The sequence below is a fragment of the Nicotiana tabacum genome, chromosome 6 (genome assembly GCF_000715075.1).
Source record: "Nicotiana tabacum cultivar K326 chromosome 6, ASM71507v2, whole genome shotgun sequence".
In the NCBI taxonomy this organism is placed as follows: domain Eukaryota; kingdom Viridiplantae; phylum Streptophyta; class Magnoliopsida; order Solanales; family Solanaceae; genus Nicotiana; species Nicotiana tabacum.
This window is the reverse complement of record NC_134085.1, coordinates 19803690-19810507: the sequence shown is the minus strand read 5'-3', so window position 1 is coordinate 19810507 and position 6818 is coordinate 19803690.

Sequence of the window (6818 nt, the reverse complement as noted above, 5' to 3'; positions counted from 1 at the left end):
TCAACATTCAGTCAATTAAGGAAATCATAGGATCACAAAATCCAATCGCATAAAGGAGTTCAGAATAGACCCTTTAATTAGGGGTAATTGATCAATGGTAATAACAGAAGTCTAATTAAGGAAATAATCCCAATCATACCATGTAAAGGAATCAGTAAGAATCCCTGAATCATATGGATAGTTTACTAAGGCAAGCCAGGTAAATATTGTAAATAAGGTAAAAGAAGTAACCAAATAACCAATCAATCTTGATCGAGGATAGGAAATTAGGGAATTATACCATAAATAACTCTAATTGAATTTCAAATAAGGCAAGAAGTAGGTTTTAACAGCCAATTAGTGTTAGAACCCTTAAATCCATTAATCAGTTTCACAAATAAGGAAAAACGGGTAATCAGAGACTAATCAAAGGGTCAATCAACCCATAGATAGAGAAGAGATGTCAATGAAGAACTCAGTATTAAGGAGAACAATCAGAGATCAATAAATTAGTTTAGTAAACAAAGGAAACCCTAGATAATTGGGCTAATCAATCAATTATTCAAATAATAACGGACAAGATGTTGAAATCAAATAATGAATAGTCAAATAATCGAACCAGAAACATAACTATGCAAGAAATGGTTGAACACAAACATAGGACAATTCAGAAAAAATCTTTTTTGTGAAAACGGAGTGGAAATCCTGGATTTTAAAAAGATACTTAGGGTTGATTAGTAGCAGGAAGTTTAGGGGAGCTTCAACGAAATACCCATGGAAGCAAAAAGCACCTCAAACATACAAAGATCCTAATAATAGGCTAAATTGTTTAATATAGCCTATGTTTTAGCTCAACTTAAGGATGGTTTACTATTGTAAATGTTCAAATAATGCAAAAAATTGGCTCTAATCATGACTTTAATGTCTCACAGGAGTTCAATAAACAAATGAGGAATTATGATGGTAATCAAGTGAAAAATGGAGTCAAATGACGAAAAGTTGAGCAGCAACATCTTAACAAGAGAAAACCCCACTAGCGCGGGTCATGTGCTGGTCATGCGCTCCCGCGCTAGTTCAGTGATTTGGACAGAAAGAAACTCGATATGCGCGGGATGTGCGCTGGGAATGCGCTCCCGCGCTAGTCCAGTCCGGAAAATCAATTATTTGGGGGCAAAATGGGAAATCTGGGAGGATCCACTCAACTTACATAAAGTAAAGCTCCATTATTGAGAGGAGATCAAATTTTGAGGGAGAAAAAGCCATAGAAGAAGGAGGAGCTTCATCTTGGAGCTAAGAAAAGGAGAAGAAGAACAACATCTTGGAGCAAGGATTCAAAGAGTTCTTCTAAACTTTCTTCTATTTGTTTGTTAATATTATCTTTAAAACTTTTATTGTTGATTTTTTTATGATTATGAGTAGCTAAAATCACTAGTACTCTTGGGTCATGGATGTTAGATAATTATGTTATTTGAAGCTTAGATTGAAGATATTGAATTTATTGTTATGGGTTATTTATTTGATTCTGCTTCTAATTATTTTACAGCGTAGCTAACAGTGAAATATTATTTACGAATCTTGAGTTAAACATGAAAAAGGAAATTCTTGGTTGTATATAGAATCAAATAGGGTAAGATCCGGATCCTGGGCATCGGGTGAAAGATTCGTAATTAAGATAGACATATACTTAATTGCCTTGTTTGGGAGAAAAATAGGAGTTGTAAATGCATTCTTGCTAATATTAATACTATAGACATATAGGTATTAGTTTGACTTGAATAGATGCATAAGAACTCGAGAGATTCTTATGAATATTGTTAACCCTATAATCAATAACCCGGATAATTCAATAAATCAATTTTAAGCTAAAATAGTAGCATAATTTCTAGCAAGTCCATGACCCGGGAATATATTTATCCAAATTGTTATAAACATATTGTGAAATTGGTGTAGTAATTTTGTGTTGAATTATTGTGCAATTATTAAGTAAGTTGTAAATTGGTTCTTTAAATATTTTGTAATAATTTAGCTTGAATTGATAATTGTTTGAGTCTACATCAGTCGATAAGTTGATCACAATTCCTCGTGGGAACGATACTTTACTTACTACTATATTACTTGTCGATTGCGTACACTTGCGTGAGTGTTTTGGTCGCAACAAGTTTTTGGCGCCGTTGCCGGGGAATTAGACATTAACTATTCTTCTAGGTTAGACTTTTATTATTATATTTACAAGTTTATTTTCTTTTCTTTTTGTAAATATGTTATTTTTATAACTATTTGATTTTTCTCTTAGTATGTTTCTAGTTCTCTCAGGATGATATCTGAGGATGAAATATACAGAGGTAAGGTTAATGATGAAGACGCTTGGTTAATCAAAGATTTTTATGGCCCGTATTTTTTTGCTAGTCATGACCTCACCTCTTGGACATCTGAATTTGAATATGGGAGTAAGGGTTGGTATTGGGACGGATATTCTCGATTAGTGGATTCTGCGAAACGACGTTGTTTACTAACAACGGTGATGAAAGATTGGTCTAAGGAGAGAGATGAGCTTGCACAAAAAAGTGATAATTTTGGCTTGGTTGTGCATAACTTGGATTTAGATTTGAGTGCAAAGGTTGATGCGTGTAATTCCCAACAATTTAATGATGAGTTGTATGAAGTTGAAAAAAAATCTTCTAGACCAAATAGAGGAGCTAAAACAAGAATACCAATCATTAGATCATATTTTTCTTGAGGATGTCCATGTTAAGAAGAGTGCTCATGTGAAGAAGTAGATAATGTCATATTTGAAGATATTGCTCCTCATTCCATACATTTTTCAACATTGTGTTTGGATGATGACATGGAAATCGAGTCATCTGATCCTTTGGGGGAACCAATGTACGAGGATCTGGGTGCTTATATTCTGGAATTTATCATGCCAGAGAGACATAATTACATACCTCATTTGAAAGCCAAAAAGTGTAGAACACGATATTGGTTGCTCGACCATGTTAAATTTGTCTCACCACCCCTAGAGCATAGCAAAAAGCTTGAAGCCAAATTGGGGGCTCAATTTATAAGTTCAAGGTGGAGGAAAAAAGTGGTTCACGTCGTACCGTGATGTTAAATTAGGCGCTTGTTGGGAGGCAACCCAGCTTTACTGCTTTCTTTTATTTTTATTTATTTTAGTTTTCTATCTTTGTAGCATTTTTTGTAGGATTATGAGCATAGAAGAAAAGCCACTGAAAGTGTGCAAATATGAGCCAGCTAGTTGGAACTAGTGTGAGGTACCCGCACAAAGGACTATCCTTGGGAAAAGTCTGAGTACCCCGTGAGCTGCCAGTGCTTCGGTCTTTGGCCTTTCAGGGAGTTTCTTGTCCACCCTTGTTATTTTTGCTTTTATTTGTGCATTGGGGACATTGCACTCTTTTAAGTGTGGGGTGGGACAATTCCTTTGGATAATTAGTTTTTTAGTATTTTAGCTTCTTATTTCTTTTCTTCGTAGTTGTGTAGTATTTTAGAAGATTAATTTTTTTTATATGTAAAAAAAAAATTCAAAATGGTAGAAAAATTAGACTTTTCCTTACGACGGATCTTTTAGACGAATTTTCTTGAGGGAACTGAGCTTATAGAAAACAACAAAAAGATTTTTGTTTTTATTTTTTATTTTTAGGTAGTATAACAAATCCCCCTTGGTTTTTCTTTAAGCCACGGTTCTTTTACAAGGGTTTATTTTGAACCGGGCATATTTAGTTTTTAATTTCTGTTTTCATTTTTTTTATTTATATATTAAATAAAGGGATGCAAGCTATAGAAGAGAAATCATAGCGTTGACACACCTGAACACATTAGACCCTAGAGTGTAACGCGCTTAGTCTTAATTGTTGAATCTCACTGAAAGTGCCTTAATTTGTATGTTTGTACTGAATTGAATGCTCGTAATGGAGTGTCTTGATGAGCTGATCTGGAATGAGTCATATGCCATGTGTGGTGAGTATTTGTGTAGTCCATGTATTGTACTTGTGTCTAGAACTTGCTTGGTATGTGAGTTGAAGCAAAATTTGAGGTGATGCTCTGTTTGAAAAATGATGTTAGGCTTTCTTTGACCTTTTTGAGCTTAATTGCTTATTAAAAATAAAATTTGTTCCTAGTTAACCCTTTTGAGCCTTCTGACTTTTTGTTTGGCACCCGCATTACAAGCCTATACCCTTTTATTCTTAATTGACATTGTTTTGATCCTTTTACCTCTTAAAGCACTTTAATTGTGAGAAGAGTGCTAAAAGAAGTAAGAAGGAAATAAGTGTGGGGTGGCTTTTGAGTGGAACCAATAAAAGGATGAAAGGGGCACTTATGTTGTAAATGGATACACCACTAGCAGAAATTGAGTGACAAGAAAAAAAGAAAGAAGAGATGATTACATTGTGTTTTGCTCTAGCTAGTGGGAATGAATTAATAGAGTGCTTAAAGAAGAAGGGGGTATTTCTCGGATGATATTGTGTATGTTTGAGAAGTGGGTTGAAGAATTTGCGCTGAAAATTGCTCGTGTGATGTGTTAAAGTGCGTAGGGGTTGAGTCATTATTCCTAAATGCATCATACCTATCCCTTAGCCCACATTACAACCATGAAAAAGTCCTAATTGATTTTGAGTCGAGCTAGCCTAAATTAGTAGAGATTTATATTACGGGCAAGCTTATGGTACCCATTGCATGCATGCGACTTCTATTGTGAGAGTGAGTGCTTTAATTGATTATTATAAGTATATGACTTGAATGTGCTGAGTAATTACCAAATATTTCTTAATGGCATTATGGTGAGGGCATATGACTTGTGACAGAAAAGCAAATCTTGACTTCTGTGAAGAGTAAGTTGAGGAAGTTTGAATATTGCATAGCACTTGAGAGACAACTTTAAGGCTAGGATTGTTCACTGCTAGGTGTTAAGTATGTACAATGTTCTAGATGTAATGCGTGAGGGGAAATGGTTGAGTGAAGAATTCTCTAAAAAAGAATATAGTGGATTGCTCGAGGACTAGCAATAAGCTAAGTGTGGGGTGTTGATAATAGGCTAAATTGTTTAATATAGCCTATGTTTTAGCTCAACTTAAGGATGGTTTACTATTGTAAATTTTCAAATAATGCAAAAAATTGGCTCTAATCATGACTTTAATGTCTCACAGGAGTTCAATAAACAAATGAGGAATTATGATGGTAATCAAGTGAAAAATGGAGTCAAATGACGAAAAGTTGAGCAGCAACATCTTAACAAGAGAAAACCCCACTAGCGCGGGTCATGTGCTGGTCATGCACTCCCGCGCTAGTTCAGTGATTTGGACAGAAAAAAACTCGATATGCGCGGGATGTGCACTGGGCATGCGCTGTCGCGCTAGTCCAGTCCGTGCAATCAATTATTTGGGGGCAAAATGGGAAATCTGGAAGGATCCACTCAACTTACATAAAGTAAAGTTCCATTATTGAGAGGAGATCAGATTTGAGGGAGAAAAAGCCATAGAAGAAGGAGGAGCTTCATCTTGGAGCTAAGAAAGGAGAAGAAGAACAACATCTTGGAGCAAGGATTCAAAGAGTTCTTCTAAACTTTCTTCTATTTGTTTGTTAATATTATGTTTAAAACTTTTATTGTTGATTTTTGTATGATTATGAGTAGCTAAAAACTCTAGTATTCTTGGGTCATGGATGTTAGATAATTATGTTATTTGAAGCTTAGATTGAAGATATTGAATTTATTGTTATGAGTTGTTTATTTGATTCTGCTTCTAATTATTTTACTGCGTAGCTAACAGTGAAATATTATTTACGAATCTTGAGTTAAACTTGAAAAAGGAAATTCTTGGTTGCATATAGAATCAAATAGAGCAAGATCCAGATCTTGGGCATCGGGTGAAAGATTCGCAATTAAGATAGACATATACTTAATTGTCTTGTTTGGTTGAAAAATAGGAGTTGTAAATGCATTCTTGCTAATATTAATACCATAGACATATAGGTATTAGTTTAACTTGAATAGATGCATAAGAACTCGAAAGATTCTTATGAATATTATTAACCCTATAATCAATAACCCGGATAATTCAATAAATCCATTTTAAGCTAAAATAGTAGCATAATTTCTAGCAAGTCCATGACCTGGGAATATATTTATCCAAATTGTTATAAACATATTGTGAAATTGGTGTAGTAGTTTTGTGTTGAATTATTGTGCAATTACTAAGTAAGTTGTAAATTGGTTCTTTAAATATTTTGTAATAATTTAGCTTGAATTGATAATTGTTTGAGTCTACATCAGTCTATAAGTTGATCACAATTCCTCGTGGGAACGATACTTTACTTACTACTATATTACTTGTCGATCGCGTACATTTGCATGAGTGTTTTGGTCGAAACAGATCCGAACAGCAAAAATCAGAGAAATCAAAAACCTAAAGGATCATAGTTCTGAAAATCGGTTAGTAGTAAAGGAATAAGAGAAACTTAAAGAAAAATCACGAAAACTTGAAAACATTTTAAGTATGCAGAGATTCGAACAGCAGATAACAAAGAACCCAAAATATAAAGTAATATAGTGCTAAAAATCAGGCTACATAAAATTAGCATTATGAATTGAATCTTAAGTAGGGGGCTTAGCCCGCCCGCCTACCAATCAAAGAGGCTGAGAGTAAGCGTAAGCTCACCAGGAAGCTCGAAGAGGTAAATCAATAGGGAAAAAGGACAACATTAAAGAAACAATTGGTGACGAACTCGGAATCTCTCCAGATCTACAAAGATCTGGAAGGATCCATGTTTAAAATTAGGGTTTTGAAAAATGAATTAAAGGGTAAAGGGAAATCCAGTCCCAAACA